The following is a 19,155-nucleotide window of genomic DNA, read 5'->3' on the forward strand; positions in this document are numbered from 1 at the left end:
CAGAATACTAAACTTGGCTCCTGACCGGTCCTTTGTTTCTCTGTGGCCCCTTCAAGAATAGTCCTCCCATCCCAACCGTTCCCAACGTGAAAGTAAGAGGGCATTAGTCTTAACAGCTTGTGCCACGAGTTGGTGGCAGTGGGGGTGGGGCATACCAGAGGAGAACGGGGCCCTCTTTGGGGCACCTAGGGTCTGAAAGGAGTGCAACCCTTCAGTTCCAACAAGTTACTCACCTCAACACCTGCCAGGTCGTGGGCCTCCTCCCTCGGCCACCCGTGAGACCACACCGCTCAGACTAGGCCTCAAGTTCCATAGCAGCGGGGTGTAGCGGAAGTCAGGGTGAGCACTTCCGGCCACGCCCACATGGGGCTCCCTAGCATAAAAGCCCGGGTAGGTTTCTGGGTTGGGGGCCTTCCCTGAGTTCTGGTGTCAAGGGAATTATGCTGAACTCAGACATGGGTCTTTCCTGACTTCTGACAGGGAGGGGCCGGGACTTCTCCCTCTGGTGAATTTAGTAAGCCCACCTCAGACCAAGCCTTTCATTTCCATCAGAAACCCCCAGTAACAAGTAAGGCAGGAGCAGAGCCTAGCAGTTGTCATAGGGACCTTCCTAGAATGACAGCAGGAGGTGGGGGGGTGTGGGGAGGAGGTAGAGGGTGGGTTGAAGGGGGGTGTGGAGGAGGTTGTGTGAGGGGAACCTCTTTGTTGCCCCTTCTTTTCTGGTAGGTTCTCCCCTCATTCCTCACTGTCATACCTTGATTCCTTGTTGGTGCTGGGATACCTCTCTTCTGCTAACTGGAGGCCAGCAGAAATCTATAAGGCAGAAATCTGTAAAAAGAACTGACATCTGTAGGATATTCTGTTCACCATAAATAAGCATGGTATATTGCTCTATTTGAGACTTCTTTTACCTAAGTCTGTTAATAAATTTTTTTATATTTGCTTCCATAAAGATCACGTATATATTTCCTAGTTCTTTTTTTTTTAGGTATATTTTGGATATTGCTACTCTTTTGAATGGTATATTTTCCATTACATAACCTGTTATTTATTTTGTGTGGCTAGACTTATTTTTTTAAGTTTATTTATTTGAGAAAGGGGGGGGGCAGGGTGAGGGAGAGCAAGAGAATCCCAAGTAGGCTCCACTCTTTCAGTGCACAGCCAAATGGGGGACTCAAACCCACAAACTTTCGGATCATGACCTGAGCCAAAGTCAAGAGTTGGATGCTTAACTGACCGAGCCACCCAGGCACCCCGACTTCTGATTTTGCTGTAGTGATCTATATCAGCTTCCTAAAGTTCCTTATACATTTAAATATTGGACAGCCAATTTCTTTGGAGTTTTTAATTAAGATATCTGATAATCTCTTTTCATAATCCATAACTTATTTTGGTATTGCTACATATGGCTATATATTAGCTATGCAATAGAGTCTCAACTTGAATAGTAGAAATGGTACCAATCCTCTCTGTCTTGTCCTGACCATACTGGGAATGTTTGAACATTTCATCCTTTACATATATGTGCTGTTGATTTTACAATATGGAAATTCCATTCTAACATGTTTGCTAAAAGTTACTAGCATGAACTAGGGTTGAATTTTTATCAAAGGTTTTTTACTTTCAGAACAGGATAAAATGCTTTCTCTTTTCTGTTAACATAGTGAATTCCAATTCACAGGTTTTTTTCAATGTGATATGATCTTTGCATTCCTTGGACACAGCCTATTTCATTTAATTTGCTGCTGCATTGGATATGCTATGAATTTATTTAGAATATGTATATGAGTGAGCTTCACTCGAGTTTCCCTCCCCCCCCCCCCCCACCCGCCTTGGGGCATACTCATCTAGTCTTTGTATCAAGGACAGTTAGCCTGTTAAAGTGGTTGAGTAATTTCCCATCTTCTTGTATGGCTTGTAAGAGCTTACCTAATGTGGTGATTAGCTTTTCCTTCATCATTTGGTGTAATGACCTTTCAACCTGGCTGGTCATGGTACATTTTGAGAGCAAAATTTGCCCTGAAAATGTATCAGGACTACAATTTCAGGTTGTATTGTTCAATGAAAGTTTTCTATTTCTTTATGGACCTATTTAGTGATTTATATTTTGCTAAAAATTGTTTCATTTTACTTGGGTTTTCAAATGTAAAGAAATGATATTTATAATAGAAATTGCCAATCACATACAACATTACAAAGGATAAAATAACTCAATATACTTGACAGTCAGCATCAATAATGTTCAATAGTTATAATGAGAAGCTTGTTCAGATTAAGGTTTATTGATTTGTCTCTGTTGGCAAAATCACTCCTGAAGTGACAATGTGTTAATTCCATTAGGAGGCACGTAACATCTGTTGTTTCCTTTGTAGTGTTGTTGGCAGTCACTGAGGATGGTCAGTGTCATCCATTAATCCATTAGGGGCTGCTGAATTGTAATTCTTGAATTCTGTCATTTCTTCTGAGATAAGCTGAAATATACCTAAAGGTAGAACCTTCTGTTATCTTCCATTTTGTTTTCTTGAGGCAAGCCTTTATAGTTGGCCCGTTTTACTGCCTAGCGAGACAGATATATGGATAAAGAAAGCTAGATCTCTTTGTTTAATTCCAGTAAACTCTTTAGCTCAGAATTGTAATTTTTTGTCATTTTAAATAACAAAAAAATCTTGCTTGAGAACTCCATCAGTTAATAACGGCTGAATAATTAATCAGTTAATAATTATTAATGAGTAGCACTGGAATAATCCATGTTCAGGCCCTAGTCTTTGTCACATGACATAATACTTGTGCCTACAGATAGTTCTAATTTTAGAAAACAGAAAATTTTACTGTAATTTATTCAAAGCTAGTTTTCTTTGCAGGAATATACTTTCTGTGTTCTTTCTATGTAGCTAATCTGTCAGTGTGCCAGTTTACTTTTTTTTTTTCTTTTTAACAACTAATAATTTATTAAAAAGGTTGATTTAATCATCTGCAATGGTGACTTCAACCTCAACTCCTGGCTGAATGCTGGTGGAAGTAATCTGTTTAACAATCTCAGAAGGACTGTGCAAATCAATGACTCACTTGTAGATCCTCATCTGAAAAGGATCCCAAGTCTTGGAACCTTCACCGCAAGGAGTTTTACTTGTATGAGTCTTAGAGTTTTCGTAGTCATCCAAACTACGAGATTTTCACCATGAGATTCTTTTCTTTTGCGCCTCTGATCAAGTCAGCACATACCCTTCTCCAAAGATTTTACCAGGTTGGCTGCTTAGACTAATTCTAATTTGGTCTACCCCAGAGCTTAAATTTTGAGCTCAGGGTAAATGCCTCACTTGCCTTAACCTAGCCCCAGTGCTGGTAAGTCTTCAGTGTTTAATACTGATCCTGGCCTCACACACTAAGAGCATTAATATTTAATTATACTTTGCCTTGTTTTTATTTATTTATTTATTTATTTATGTATTTATTTAATTTTATTTTTTCTTTTCTTTTTTTAATTCACATTAGATAACATACAGTGTAGTCTTGGCTTCAGGAATAGAATCCAGTGATTCATCACTTACACACAACACCCAGTGCTCATCACAACGAGTGCCCTCCTCAATTCCCATCACCCATATTCTGCACCCCCATCAACCCTCAGTTTGGTTTCTGTATTTAAGAGTCTCTTATGGTTTACTTCCCTCTGTTTTTATTTATTTTTCCTTCCCTTCCCTGATGATCATCTGTTAAGTTTCTCAAATTCCACATTTGAATGAAACCATGTGATATCTGTGTTTCTCTGACTGACTTATTTAGGTTAGCACAATACCCTCCAGTTCCATCCACATTGTAGCAAATGGCAAGATTTCATTCTTTCATTGCTGAGTAGTATTCCATTGTATGTGTGTATGTGTGGTATACACACAAACACACACACACACCACATCTTCATACATGGGTATACATATGTACATATGTACATGGGTATATATGGGTATACATATATACATATATACGTATGAAGATGTGGTGTGTGTGTGTGTTTGTGTGTATACCCATATATACATATATATGTATGAAGATGTGGTGTGTGTGTATATCACATCTTCTTAATCCATTCATCAGTTGATGGACTCTTTCCATTATTTGACTATGGTTGATAGAGCTGCTATAAACATTGGGGTGCATGTGCCCCTTCGAATCAGCATTCCAGTATCCTTTGGAAAAATTCCTAGTAGTGCAATTGCTGGGTCGTAGGGTAATTCTATTTTTAATTTTTTGAGGAACCTACATACTGTTTTCCAGAGGGCTGTACAAGTTTGCATTCCCACCAACAGTGCAAGATGGTTCCCCTTTCTCCACATCCTCACCAACATCTGTTGTTGCTTGAGTTCTTAGTTTTTAGCTACTCTAACTGGTGTGAGGTGGTATCTCACTGTGGTTTTGATTTGTATTTCCCTGATGGTGAGCAATGTTGAGCATCTTTTCATGTGTCTGTTTGCCATCTGAATGTCTTCTTTGGAAAAGTGTTCATGTCTTCTGTCCATTTCTACACTAGATTATTTGTTTTTCAGGTGCAGAGGTTGGGAAGTTCTTTATACATTGTGGACACTAACCCTTTATCTGATATTTCTTTTGCAAATACTTTCTCCCATTCCGTTGGTTGCCTTTTAGTTTTGTTGACTGTTTCCTTTGCTGTGCAGAAGCTTTTTATCTTGGGGAGGTCCCAATAGTTCATGTTTGCTTTTATTTCCCTTGCCTTCAGAGACATGTCCAGTAAGAAGTTGCCGTGGCCAAGGTCAAAGAGGTTGCTACTTGCTTTCTCCTCTAGGATTTTGATGGTTTCCTGTCTCACATTTAGGTCTTTCATCCATTTTTAATTTATTTTTGTGTATGGTGTAGGAAAGTGGTCCAGTTTCATTCTTTTTCATGTGGCTGTCCAGTTCTCCCAGCACCATTTGCTAAAGAGACTGTCTTCTCCGTTGGATACTCTTTCCTGCTGTGTTGAAGATTAGTTGGCCATACATTTGTGGGGCCATTTCTGGGTTCTCTGTTCTATTCCATTGACCTATGGGTCTGGTTTTGTGCCAATACCATACTGCCTCAATGATTACAGCTTTGTAATACAGGTTAAAGTCTGGGATTGTGATGCCTCCAGCTTTGGTTTTCTTTTTCAACATTACTTTGGCTATTCGTGCTCTTTTATGGTTCCACGCAAATTTTAGGATTGTTTATTCTATCTCTGTGAAGAATGCTGATGCTATTTTGATTGGGATTCCACTGAATGTGTCGATTTTTGGGGGTAGTATCGACATTTTAACAATATTTGTTCTTCCAATCCATGAGCATGCAATGTTTTTCCATTCCTTTGTGTCTTCTGCAATTTCTTTCATTAAGCTTTCTATAGTTCTCAGCATACAGATCTTTTACCTCTTTGGTTAGGTTTATTACTAGGTATCTTATGGTTTTTGATGCAATTGTAAATGGGATCAATTCTCTGTTATCTCTTTCTGTTGCTTCCTTATTGGTGTATAGAAATGCAACTGATTTCTGTACATTGATTTTATATCCTATGACTTTGCTGAATTCCTGTATCAGCTCTAGCAGTTTTTTGGTGGAGTCTTCCAGATCTTCCATGTAGAGTATGATGTCATCTGTGAACGGTGAAGTCTGACTTATTCTTTTGCCATTTTGGATGCCTTTTATTTCACTTTGTTTTCTGACTGCTGAGGCTAGGACTTCCAACACCATGTTAAACAACAGTGGTGAGAGTAGACATCCTTGATGTGTTCTTGATCTCATGGGGAAAACTCTCAGTTTTTCCCCACTGAGGATGATGTTAGCTGTGGGCTTTTCATATATGGCTTTTATGATGTTAAGGTATGTTCTGTCTAGCCTGACTTTCTTTTTTTTTTTTTTTTTCGTTTTGTTTTTTTTTTTTTTTTTTTTTTTTATTTATTTTTGGGACAGAGAGAGACAGAGCATGAACGGGGGAGGGGCAGAGAGAGAGGGAGACACAGAATCGGAAACAGGCTCCAGGCTCTGAGCCATCAGCCCAGAGCCTGACGCGGGACTCGAACTCACGGACCGCGAGATCGTGACCTGGCTGAAGTCGGACGCTTAACCGACTGCGCCACCCAGGCGCCCCTAGCCTGACTTTCTTGAGGATTTTTATTTAGAAATGATGCTATATTTTGTCAAATGCTTTTTCTGCATCTATGGACAGGATCATATGGTTCTTATCCTTTCTTCTATTAATGTGATGTATCACACTGATTGATTTTTGAATACTAAACCATCCCTGCAGCCTAGGAATGAATCCCACTTGATCATGGCGAATAATTCTTTTAATGTACTGTTGAATTCCATTTGCTAGTATCTTGTTGAGAATTTTTTCATCCATGTTCATCATGGATATTGGCCTGTAATTCCCCATTTTACTGCCATCTTTGTCTGGTTTTGAAATCAAGGTACTGCTGGCTTCATGGAATGAGTCTGGAAGCTTTCCTTCTGTTTCTATTTTTTGCAACAGTTTGAGAAGAATAGGTGTTAACTCTGCTTTAAATATATGGTAGAATTCCCCTGGGAAGCCATCTGGCCCAGGACTCTTATTTATTGGGAGATTTTTGATAATGAATTCAATTTTTTGCTGGTTATGTGTCTGTCCAAATTTTGTATTTCTTCCCGCTTGAGTTTTGGTAGTGTGTGAGTGTACAGTAATTTTTCCATTTCTTCCAGGTTGTCCAGTTTGTTGGCATGTAGTTTTTCATAGTATTCTCTAATAATTGTTTGTATTTCTTTGGTGTTGGTTGTGATCTCTCCTCTTTAATTTGTGATTTTATGTATTTGGATCCTCTCTCTTTTCTTTTTGAGAAGTCTAGCTAGGGGTTCATCAATTTTATTGTTTAAAAAAACAGCTCTTGGATTCACTGATCTGTTCTACTGGTTTTCTGGATTCTATATTGTTTATTTCTGCTCTAATCTTGTTTATTTCTCTTCTTCTGCTGGCTTTGGGCTTTCTTTGCTACTGCCTTTCTAGCTCCTTTAGGTGTAAAGTTCGGTTGTATATTTGAGACCTTTCTTGCTTGACATAGGGACGAATTGCAATGTATTCTCCTCTTCGGCCTGCCTTTGCTGCATCCCAAAGGATTTGGACTGTCATGTTTTCATTTTTCTTTGCTTCCATATATTTTTTAATTTGTTCTTTAATTTCCTGGTTGAACCATTCATTCTTTAATAGGATGTTCTTTAAACTCCGTGTATTTGGGGGCTTTCCAAATTTTTTCTTGTGGTTGATTTCAAGTTTCTTAGTGTTGTCATCTGAAAATATGCATGGTATAATCTGAATCTTTTTATACTTTTTATACTTGTTTTGTAACCCATTATGTGATCCATTTTGGAGAATGTTCCATGTGTACTCGAGAAGAATGTGTATTCTGCTGCTTTAGTATGAAAAGTTCTGATTATATCTGTTAAGTCCACCTGGTCCAATATATCATTTAGAGCTGTTGTTTTCTTATGGATTTTCTGCCTGGGTGATCTGCCCATGCTGTAAGTGGAATATTAAAGTCCCCTACAATCATGGTATTATTATCTATACATTTGTTTATGTTTGTGATTAATTGATTTATATATTTGGGTGCTTTCACTTTGGAGGCATAAACATTTACAATTGTTAGCTCTTCTTTTTATTTATTATTTTTTTAACCTTCTAAAAAATGTTTATTTATTTTTGAGAGAGAGACAGAGTGGAGCAGGAGAGGGGCAGAGACACAGGGCAACATAGAATTTGAAGCAGGCTCCAGGCTCAGAACTATCAGCACAGAGCCCTACATGGGGCTCATACCCAAGAACTGTCAGATCATGACCTGAGCTAAACTTGGACACTTACCCAACTGAGCCACTCAGGCGCCCCTACAATTGTTAGCTCTTCTTGATGGATAGACCCCTTAATTATTATATAATGCCCTTCTTCATCTTGTTACAGTCTTTGTTATAAAATCTAGTTTGTCTGATGTAAGTATACCTACTCTGGCTTTCTTTTGCCATCCAGTAACATGATGGATGGTTCTCCACCCCCTAACTTTCAGTCTGCAGATGTCCTTGGGTCTAAAATGAGTCTCTTGTAGGCAGAATACAGATGGATCTTGTTTGTTTATCCATTCTGGTACCCTATGTCTTTTGATTGGGCCATTTAGTCTGTTTACATTCAGAGTGATTATTGAAAGATTTGGATTTATTACCATCGTGTTATATGTAGGTTTCACGTTTGTGGTGATGTCTCTGGTCTTTTGTAGTCTTTACTGCTTTCCACTCACAAAGCCCCCCTTAGAATCTCCTTCAGGGCTGGTTTAGTGGTCATAAACTCCTTTAGGTTTTGTTTGTCTGGAAAAGCCTTTATCTCTCCTTCTATTCTAAATGACAGCCTTGGTGGATAAAATATTCTTGTTTGCCTATTTTTCCTATTTAGCATATTGAATATTTCCTGCCACTCCCTTCTGGCCTGCCAAGTTTCAGTGGACAGGTATGCTACTACCCTTATGTGTCTACCCTTGTAGGTTAAGACCCCTTTGTCCCTAGCTACTTTCAGAATTCTCTCTTCACCTTTGTATTTAGCCAGTTTCACTATGATATGTCATGGTGTTGACCTATTTTTGTTGATTTTGAAGGGAGTTCTCTGTGCCTCTGGGACTTGGATGCCCGTTTCCTTCCCCACATGAGGGTAGTTCTCAGTTATAATTTGTTCAAATAAACCTTCTGACCTTTTCTCCTGTTCTTCTGGAACTCCTATGATATGGATATTGTTTCATATTATGCAGTCACTTAGCTAATTCTCTTCTTATGATCTAGTAATTTCCTTTCCCTCTTTTTTTATCAGTTTCATCACTTTCCATAATTTTATCTTCTGTTTCACCTATTCTCTCTTCTGCTTCTTCCATCCTTGCTGTGACTGTATCTAGTTTATTTTGCATCTCATTTATAGCATTTCTTAATTTACTGTGACTATTTCTTGGGTCTTTGATCTCTGTAGCAATAGATTCTCTGCTGTCTTGTATGTTTTCAAGCCCAGGTATTAGTTTTATGACTGTTATTCTATCTTGTTCAGATATATTGTTTTATCTGTTTTGAGCAATTCTTTGGCTGTCATTTCTTCTTGAATTTTCTTTTGAGGATTCTTCTATTTTGTTATTTTGGCTAGGTTTCTCTTACATGTTTTAATAGCTTTTATATGTCCTGCACCTGCCAGTACTACTATATTAAAAAGGGGTCATAGACTCTCCAAGACCTGGCACTTCAGAAAGTGTTTTTGGAGTATGTTGTGTGTACTCTGTTGTTGTGTTTTGGCCACTCTATCCCACTGGTCATTCCTCTGCAGAGCTCCTCCTTGCTTGTAGTGGTGGAGCATTTGGACTTTCAACCAGGTGTGCTTTGATTTGTTCGTTGAACCAACCATCGATCCCACCAAGCTTTCTCCCTCCACCTGTGGAGATCCTTCTGCCACTCTGCAGATTGATTTCCTGGGTGTTCCAAGTGATCTGACCTCAATACATTTGTGTTTGAGGGACCAGGGAAATCTGATCCCCCTATTTCTCTGCCATCTTAACTCCTCACCTACTTCGCCTTTAAATTCTAGGCATTATTCCATAGTCTGCCTTTGTGATCTTGAGCTATAAAATTACTCTATATGAGATTATGTTAAAAGAAATATACAGTGGAGAAGGATATTCTTTTTACTGAGTTGGTGGAATGATGAAATAAAAGTATATATAAGAAAATACTTTCTAAGTTTTACAACTGACTAGTTGTTTAGAAATATTTATTGGATTCAAACTTTGAGAAAGTCTTAAAAATCAGTATTGATCAGTCCTTTGAGATATGCAGTACCTTAGTTTTTCATTGCTGCATAACGAACTATGTCAAAGTCAGTGGCTTAAAATAACGCCCATCTATTAGGTCACAGATCTATGGGTCAATAGTGTAGGTGCAGCTCATTTGTGTTCTCTGCTCAGATCCTCACTCTCAAAGTGTCTTGGCTGGGCTGCATTCTTATCAGGAGATCTCTTGGGAAGGATCCATTTTCAAGATTCAGGTTGTTGGCAGAACCGCGTTAATCTGTCACTATAGGCTGGGGTCTCTGTTTCTTTGCCTGCTGTCAGGGGCCACTCTTAGCTCCTAGAAGTCGACTGCATTCATTGCCCATGGGTCTTAGGTATCTCTCCATTTTCAAAGCCATCAGTAGAGAATCTCCCTTATGTAGAATCCCCAGCACTTGAACCCCTTTCCCCAGGAAGAAGGAATCTTGCTCCTTTTGAGGGCTCACCTAATTAGGTTTGGTCCACCAAGAATAATCTTCCTTTCTTAAAGTCAACTGTGCCATGTGACATAACTTAATCATGGGAGTGACATCCAATCATATTCAAAGGAAATTATATAGGAGTGTGAACTATTGGGGGTAATCATAAAATTCTGCCTGTCACACCCAGAACAATTAATGATTATAGAATTTCTGACCATAACAGTAGCTGGAAGTCCCAAGTTGCATATACTGTACTAAATTTAGAACAAAAGGTTTTCGAGTCTCTAATGCTATAGTTTGTTTTGTTTTGTTTTTTTACTTTCTTTGGAACAATGGTGCCTGATGGCTGTTAGCATCCATCAGGCAACTGCTTAAATGGGATATGTGGCACAATAGCCAAAATTGAGGCTTCTAATTCCCAAAGTGAAAGGCTGCATTCAGACACTGAACTTAAGCTGTCTGTTGTTTCATCATTAATGTCCTCATGTGTTATCAACTCAGCAGCTACCCTCTTTCTGCTTGTCATTTATTTAACAAATATGTATAAGGCTAAGCACCATGCCAATAATGGAGTATGCAGTAATGAATAAGCCCTCTTGTGTGTCTTCAGTGCACTAAGTGCAAATCCACAAGGTTTACAACTCATTCATTCTTCACTCCATCACAGTAACTTTAAATGTAAGAAGCAATAAATTACCCTTCCATCCTACTATTCAAAGGTATAGCAGCAGTCATATAACAAAATGAGGAGTGATGCATGGAAAACTAACTGGAACAGGGACACCTGGGCTTTGATGACAGTTCACCTTCATCATGTCTCTCAACATGACCATACCCTTGTCTGTTAAGGCTTCAGAATCTATTCTGAGAGGTTAGTGGACTAGCCTGTTTTAAGTATTTACTGTCAGTGTCTGGTGCTTACTACAAAGGGAAAATGACTTTATTTATTTATGGATTTATATGTATTTTTATTTATATGTTTATGTATTCATTTATTCATTCATGAGGGAATGTGAGTGGGGGAGGGGCAGAGAGGGAAAGAGAGACTCTTAATCAGGCTCCATACCCAGTGCAGAGCCCGACTAGAAGCTCAATTTCATAACCATGATATGACCTGAGCCCAAATTAAGAGTTGGACACTTAACTGAATGAGCCACCCCATTGCCCCAGGGAAAAGAAATTTACAATTTACAGAAAGTACATAAGTACTATAGAAGGAATTTCAAAGTGAAATGCCATTAATTCACGTGGAAAGGAGTAATTTACCAAAGAAATAACAACATCATCATCATCATCATCATCATCATCATCATCATCATCACCATCAAAGTTCTGACCAGGTAGTTGCTAAAATGTTCCTTGGCTGATAATGGAAAATTATAGGGATTTAAGGAGGAAAAAAAAAAAGGATGCCTACCAAAGATGTAAGTTCAGCTCGTTTAAACACTACAAGCCTGTATATTTTATCTTTAAAAGAAGGATTATTGGAAATATCTTTTTGAAATTAAGGAAAACAAGAATGCCTGCCAAGCAAAGATAAAAGTTTGGTTATTTGGTTATTCTGGTTGTATGTCAAAAGAGTGTATTTTTACCTGCAAAGAAAATACTGTTTGAAAGTTCTGAATGGATACCAGGGTATCTAGAGCATTTAAAATCTGATGGGTTAAGAGGTTGGGGTTTGTTTTTCATTTGTTTTCTTTGTATTTTCACTCTTAGCGACATGTTAGAACTAAGGCTCTCAGTGCATGCACATACACTCAGGGGTCAGGGAAGAAGAGATGGAAAAACAAATGACCAATTACCACCAGACAAATGAGATGTGTCCTAAGAAAGAAGTGGTTGTGACTGGAAAAATGTAAATAGCTTAGTTTCCCAGACTACTTTTTACATCTAAGGTGTCACTGAGTTATGGGATGGGGTACAGAGGTGTCCCCACCCATTCTCTAAAGCATCTGTCTACTATTGAGTCACAGAGATATGAGGGGCAAGTGTAGGGAAGCAAGACAAATATTTTTAAATGAAAGTAATCAGAACTACTTATTTACTGAGGAACCTCGACATGCAAGGAAGTGTGCTCTGTGCATCATCGTACATAGCCTGTGGTGTTGGTTTTAGTAATAAGATTATACAGGCGAAGACAGGGAAGCTTGCAAGATTAAAAAAAAACAAACAAACAAACAAACCCTTTCATTTGTGTATTTAGTTCCTGTTTACTATAGTGAGGAACTTGACCAAAGTCATAAAAAGAGCAAAGGTTTAGAATGAATGAGAGACAGAGAGGGTTGTCAAAAGAGTTCCTTTTCTGGTCAGAAGAGGCAAAGACTCCCTGATAGTGGATAAGCTACCTTCTTCAGTTTCGTGTGCTGTATGTAATCAACCTTATCCAATACTTTTCTCTTTTTACCTTTTATTTTGTTTTCTCTTTGTAACATTCAAAATTCTGATAATCAAAATGAGGGTTAAAAAAGTGGTCTCAACTCTAAAGTAGGCTTACAGTCGTTATAAGAAAACAATTAATGTGATATTTATTATAAGGACATTTTTCACGACAGGACTACCTTGAGCATGCAGTTGAAAAGACCCTGAGGAAATATGCTTTTAGCTTAGCTGTCTTATTTAGGAGAAACTATGTTGTTTTTATCAGATAGGTAATTAGTTGCTTTTTTACTCAAATCAGAAGTGGAATCTCAAAGTCAGATTTATGCATTCTTATAGCAAATGAATATGATCTGATTCTATGCACTTTGAGTACCAACCAGACTTCATATATTTCATCCCCATTTTAATATTTTCTGAATATAAAATATCACAATCCTTAATTCAACAGTTATTTATTGTAAAGAATTAGGCTATGGGTTGTGCTGGGAGCTGAAAATGATGAACAAAATATGGGCAGACTTTGCCTTCACGAAGCTTATCATTTAGTGGCAGAGACAAGTATAAATCCAGTAGAGAGAGAGAGAGAGAGAGAGCGAGAGAGCGCGTCATTACAAACTGTTCAAGGTTATGAAAGTAAAGGACCGGGAGATAAAAATAGTAAGATATTATTTGATTCAATAAGTTTGGGAAGCCTGTCCTGAAGAATTACTATTTTGTCTAGGAAAAGGATAAATGTGAGTTAGAATAACAAAAGTGGAGTAAGTTTTGAAGACTGTTCCATAAGGGACCTGCCTGTTCAAGGGTCTGATTGAACAATAAGCTTGCTGCACTCGTAACAGACTGGAAGAAGACCACTTTGGTTGGAGTGTGGAAATCAAAGGCAAGAGCAGTAAGGAGTCTAGGTTTTTTGTCAGGTGACAATAAAACCATTGAAGGTATTAAAGCGGGGGCATGACCTGATCAGATATGCTTTTTCTAAAGATCGATGTGGCTGCGATGTAGAAAACAGATTAACAGAAACAAGACAAAAACAAAACAAACCAAATAAACAAAAACATGTAGGAAGGGGCACCTGGGTGGCTCACTCACTTAAGCCTCTGACTCTTGACTTCGGCTCAGGTCATGATCTCATGGTTCATGAGTTCGAGCCCCATTGTCAGGCACCTGCTGACAGCCTGGAGGCTGCTTGGGATTCATTCTCATTCATATTCTCTCTCTCTCTCTCTCTCTCTCTCTCTCTCTCTCTCTCTCTCCCCCCCCCCTCCCTCCCTCTCAAATAAACTTTAAATAAACATGTAGGAGAAAGAATTCTGGATACTTGTACAGTATTGCAAGATTGTGACACTGGAGATGGAGAACTGTGCCTAGATGAGAAGGCCACATATGAACAGAATTTGCAGGACTTACGTGCCAGTTTGCAGATGGATGGTATAGGAGAAAATGGTGTCAAAAATGCCTGCTTCTATCCCTGGCAGGTGCACGTGTGTGCACACTTGCGTCACCTGATGAGATTGGGGATTCTACCAGTGTACAATTTACCAAAACTTGGAATAAGAATGTATGTAATTTCAAAGTATGAATTCGAGTTCAATTTTAAAAAGGTTCTGTTTGAAGCACCTTTGGTAAATATTCAAGGCAAGATATCAGGTAAGCAGAAATATGTGAAGTTGAATGTTAGAGGAGAGGTCTGGCCTTGAGATGCACATCTGAAGTCACGAGCAGGTGTTTGAAAATGGAAGCAATGAACATGAATGAGAAGGAAAAGAGTACAGGGTGAGATAAGAAATATGAAGGCAAGCCAGCGTTTAAAGAATGGGTAGAGAAGTTTACCCATTAGAGAAGACTTAGAGTATCTAGAAAAGAATTTAAGCACCCATAATTCTATTTAATATACATAAAAATTGTTACCATTTTGGTACCGGAGCTTACCCTTCCTATGAATACCCAATAAACATTTTTACTCTTAATTAGCAGGGATAGTAAGTTCTCATTTGGTGGTAATGAATACATTAATTCACTCAGAATATTGTGAAACTACAAGCATAATAAAGTAATGAATAAATACATTCTGTGAAGAGTTTAACTTATATACCCAGTACCTCTAGTTAAGGTATCTAGAGAACTGGGTGAAATTAAGTTCTATGGTGTATGTGCTTCAGAAAAACCTCACTGTCACATTTGAAAAACAGCACAAAGCAGATGTTCTGTTAATGGTAGCATTGTGTTGCTGTGTGAAGGACAGCACATTTAATGCACATTACAGTGACAAAGCAGAACAACTCAATACTGGCTTCTCCTACATTGAGCCATTTGTGTTCCGATTAAAATGAGTATCAACTGGTTTGTTCTAATTTGATTTCAACTTGAACAGCTTTTAAAAATGTCAGGGTCCATAAGCATAATGTATTTTTTAAATGCACCTAAAATTCATTCAAAAGAAAATGGCTATGTGCATTGTACTTATATGTAAATGCAAAATTGATGGCAAAGCATAATGTGATTAATGTGTAATATTTGGTATTTGCATTAGGGAGGTCCTTTTCTATTTTCAGTGGTACATGGTTTATGGGCACTGCTGCAATCCTATTATGTATAATGTAAGAGACCAGGCTCAGCATTAGGATGAGTATGATATTTAAAAATTTATTTTCAGGCAGCCTGGGTGGCTCAGTCGACTGAACATCTGACTCTTGATTTCGGCTCAGGTCATGATTCCAGGGTTGTGGAATCGAGACCTGCATCAGGTTCTGTGCGCATGCATTCTCTCTGCGTCTCTCTCCCTCTCCCTCTCTCTCTCTCTCTCTCTCTCTCTCTCTCTCTGTCTCCCTCTGCCATTCTCTCCCATTCACACTCTCTCTCCAAAATTAAAATAAAGTAAAATAAAATAAAAATAAAAATTTATTTTGTCTGAACAAATCAACAAGCTTTCAAGTGATTAACTTCTTCACTGCTTATGAGAGTCATGCCTTTCCAATACTTAGGAAAATCTCTCCAGACTTATTTCTGGTTCTACTGCACATACATTTAATGTTGTGGTAACTAGGGAGGGCTGTGTACACTTGTTGTCATTTGAAGAAAATTAGTCATTAAAAGGACATTGGGCTTTTAAATCAAGATAAGTATTTCCTATTAAACTTTAGTTTTAATCTAGGTCTTTCAATGTGAGTTTTATGTTAGCAACTGGAGAGTTTTTTGAAACTCCATTTTCATGATTTGACCTTTTTAAAAGTGTAGACGAATTTAAAGAGTAAGAGAGCTCTGAGGGATGCCTGGGTGGCTCAGTTGGTTAGGCATCTGACTTTGACTCTGGCTCAGGTCATGATCTCACAGTTTGTGAGTTTGAGTCCTGCACTGGGCTCTCTGCTGTCGGTACAGAACCCACTTTGGATCTTTTCTCCCTCTCTGTCTCTCCCTCACTCATGCTTTTTTCCTCTCTCTCTCAAAACTAAACAAACATTAAAAAATGAAAAAAAGAAAGCTCTGAAATATTCATAGCAGTGAGGTATAGGATATATAGATAACTAAATATATACAGAGAAGTATATAATACAGAAATTATATTTAAAAATTTCAATAACGGTTTCAGCCAACAATTCCTTTTTATACATCTACTAAGCCAAATCATTTACTATTTGAATGAAACGTTTTTCTTTCCTTTCTTTTTCTGGTTATTCGACTGATGACTGGATAAAGAACCCAAAGACAAACACCAAGAAAAGTCACTTGGGAATGCCCAAGCTATAGTTGAATCAGACACATCAACTTCAAACAAAGACATCATGGAGAAATAAGAAAGAAAAAAACCAAATAAAACAAACCAACATGCATATCTCATGAAACAAAACTGTAGTGTGAACATATCAGTCATAAGAGCAATCTATTCATTGACAAGATCTATTTTGAGCCATTTGGAGTTTATTGTGTAGCAATAAACTCACACACAAGTAAATCCGTAATAGCGATGCTAGAATTTTAGAAAAAAGTTTTTCCATACAAAACTGTTTCCTTGCTGTTGTAAAAAAGAAATGCATTTTTATTTAGTGGGAGATGCTGTACAAGAGATACGTTATTGTGTGAAAGGCAAGTTTGTTTTTATAAGAAGAAAACTTGTATGGCTGAAAACTGGCTCTAAATAAATAGAAAGAAATGGCTTACACTACTTAAGCGTTTTCACACACTTCATGAGATCATGTCAGTGCTGAGGAGTATGAGTATACATTATTCTTTTCCCCATCTAACAGATGAGAAAGGAAAATGAGGCACAGTGAAGCTAAGTGATTTGAAGCTGATAGAATATACATTCTACAGAGCATAGTGGTAAAAATTTGAGTATTTTACCATTCTCTTCTCCTATTTCCAAGAACCAAATTGCCCTAAATTAGAAAGGTAGGTTAGAATTTTCTTCTTGGTGACGCTTTAGTTAAAATGCTGTAAAAAGAAAAATTCATTACAAAGATGTAGAGGGGCACCTGGGTGGCTCAGTCAGTTAAGCATCTGACGAGATGTCAGCTCAGGTCATGATCTCACAGTTTGTGAGTTCGAGCCCTGCATCAGGCTCTGTGCTGACAGTGCAGAGCCTGCTTGGGATTCACTTTCCCTCTCTGCCCCTCCCTCACTTTCTCTCAAAATAAATAAATATTTTTTTTAAAAGAGGTAGAGAAATGCAGTAAACAGTAATAGTATTAAGACTTCTGAAAATAGCCAAGTCAGCAGGAAAGAGGTTAGACGCCAAATGAAAACAACATGAGATGAAGGTAAGGGGGAGAACGTGTCAGAAAGTTCCTAGATAGATCTTTTTTTCTGGCTTATTGAACTCTCGACCACTCCTCGTGCACATCTGGTTAGGAATCTATATGATCCTCACATGTGCCTAGCAATGCATAACAGTCATTAAAAAATATTTGGTGAATGTCAGTATGAACATATTGTTGATTATAGAAGATAACTGAAATTTATGTGTATTTTAAAATAAACAGTAATTTTGCATAAATAATTTTTGTAGAGAATGTTATTCTCAACTAATTTCATATTGTTTGGTGTCTCCGTTTAACAATTCTAGCAATGAATCTAATGTACCTTGCCTGGGTAGGCACTGAACCAGAGTTTGCCCCGGAAGAGCTTAAAAATGCCTGTGTATTTCTTTGAATAGTGGGTTGAATCAGGTTCCTATTGTCACAGTTGTGTTGTATAAAAGGAAAAAACTCAAATTCAATGCATATAGCAAGAATTTATTTCTCTCTCATGCTTCTTCAGGTCGGCTGATGTTTTGTGATCTTGGCGGACTTTGGGCTCAGCTCCAAGCTGAAGCTGGGAACCAAGTCGGCTACATGTGTCTCTCCATCCTCTTTGAACTAGGGGCTATCGGTGACCTCTTCTCATGGCAGTGGTACAGGAGGAAGAGAATGAGCTCGAGCCCAGAGTCACATAAGCCACATTTCAAGTCTCAGTTTATGTCATGCCGCTAACATCCCATTGGCAGAGGCAAGTTACACGGCCAAAGTCAACATGAGTGGATCATGGATATATACTCTTCCCATCTAGGTAGGGGGCAGGGGAGGTGGGAAGTGAACATTTATTTGCTCGACAGGATTCTAATCTACCATCCATACCTTAATCAAAATGCAATGTGCCTTTGAGATTTTATTATGGATTCCCGAGGACACAACCTGTTTTCTATTTGTCACACCAAGAAAATGGTAAAGTAGCTAGAAGTGTTTTAACATCAGCAGTTCTTTAAGACTTTTTTTTTTGTTCATAAACAACACAAAAACTTGTGTGTATGTGTATACCATAGGCCTTTGTCATCAAAGATCTCACATATATACAGAGGTTTTGCTTATATTCTTAGTTTTTCTGAAATTCTTTATCAACATTTATAAAAGGTGGGGAGGACTCTCTAGATGCTGGAATTTCATATTAACATTTAGAAATAAGAAAGCACAAACTGTAATCCACTGCCTTAGTGTGATACTGAAAATTATTGTATTTTTAATTAGGGATTTGTCAGGGAGATTCAAAAATAGAATTCAAACTGCCGATTTGTTGACTGGGCTTAATAAAAACTTGGGATTTTTGAATAAGCTGAAGATTGCCAATTTTCTTATCAGGACTGTCATTACTAAGAAGCAAACATTTGGTAATCCCACCTCTGTGATGGAGGCTGAGCCATCATGATGCCTTCTGTGAGGATAAAATGAAATGTGATTTACTACTTTATATTTTCAAAACCATTGGAGGCCCTAAGACCTCCCTCACTATCACAGCCTTTAATGACTTACTTAATTGGACTACTGGCTTCTATTTTCTCTCTTTAAGTTTCAAAATATCAAAGTTTCTGGAAATCATCTGATGTTTTTTATCAAACTGTTTCTACATAAAGTAATTACTCTAATTCATAGCCAAAGGAATTCTAAAACCACATACAGAAAAAGAGAGAGAGAGAGAGAGAGAGAGAGAGAGAGAATTCTGTCATTCCTCAAGCTGAATATACTGTTATCATACTTCATTGTATT

General features: G+C 38.0%; 1 protein-coding gene across 2 annotated transcripts in view; it reads right to left on the reverse strand.

Annotated features, from left to right (window-relative positions):
* The window catches only part of LOC145714374 (melanoma-associated antigen B18-like), a 140,669-nt gene that overhangs the window by 1,994 nt on the left and 119,520 nt on the right, over positions 1–19,155 (reverse strand). Inside the window, exon 1 of one of the 2 annotated variants that reach the window (XM_081793879.1) lies at positions 234–334. The exons of the other annotated variant lie outside the window; for it this stretch is intronic. The gene's annotated coding sequence lies outside the window, so the exon portion shown is untranslated. Of the gene's footprint in view, positions 1–233; positions 335–19,155 lie in introns of those variants that run through there. 2 annotated transcript variants of the gene reach the window in all.

Source organism: Panthera onca, chromosome X (genome assembly GCF_046562875.1).
Source record: "Panthera onca isolate mPanOnc1 chromosome X, mPanOnc1 haplotype 2, whole genome shotgun sequence".
Taxonomy (NCBI): domain Eukaryota; kingdom Metazoa; phylum Chordata; class Mammalia; order Carnivora; family Felidae; genus Panthera; species Panthera onca.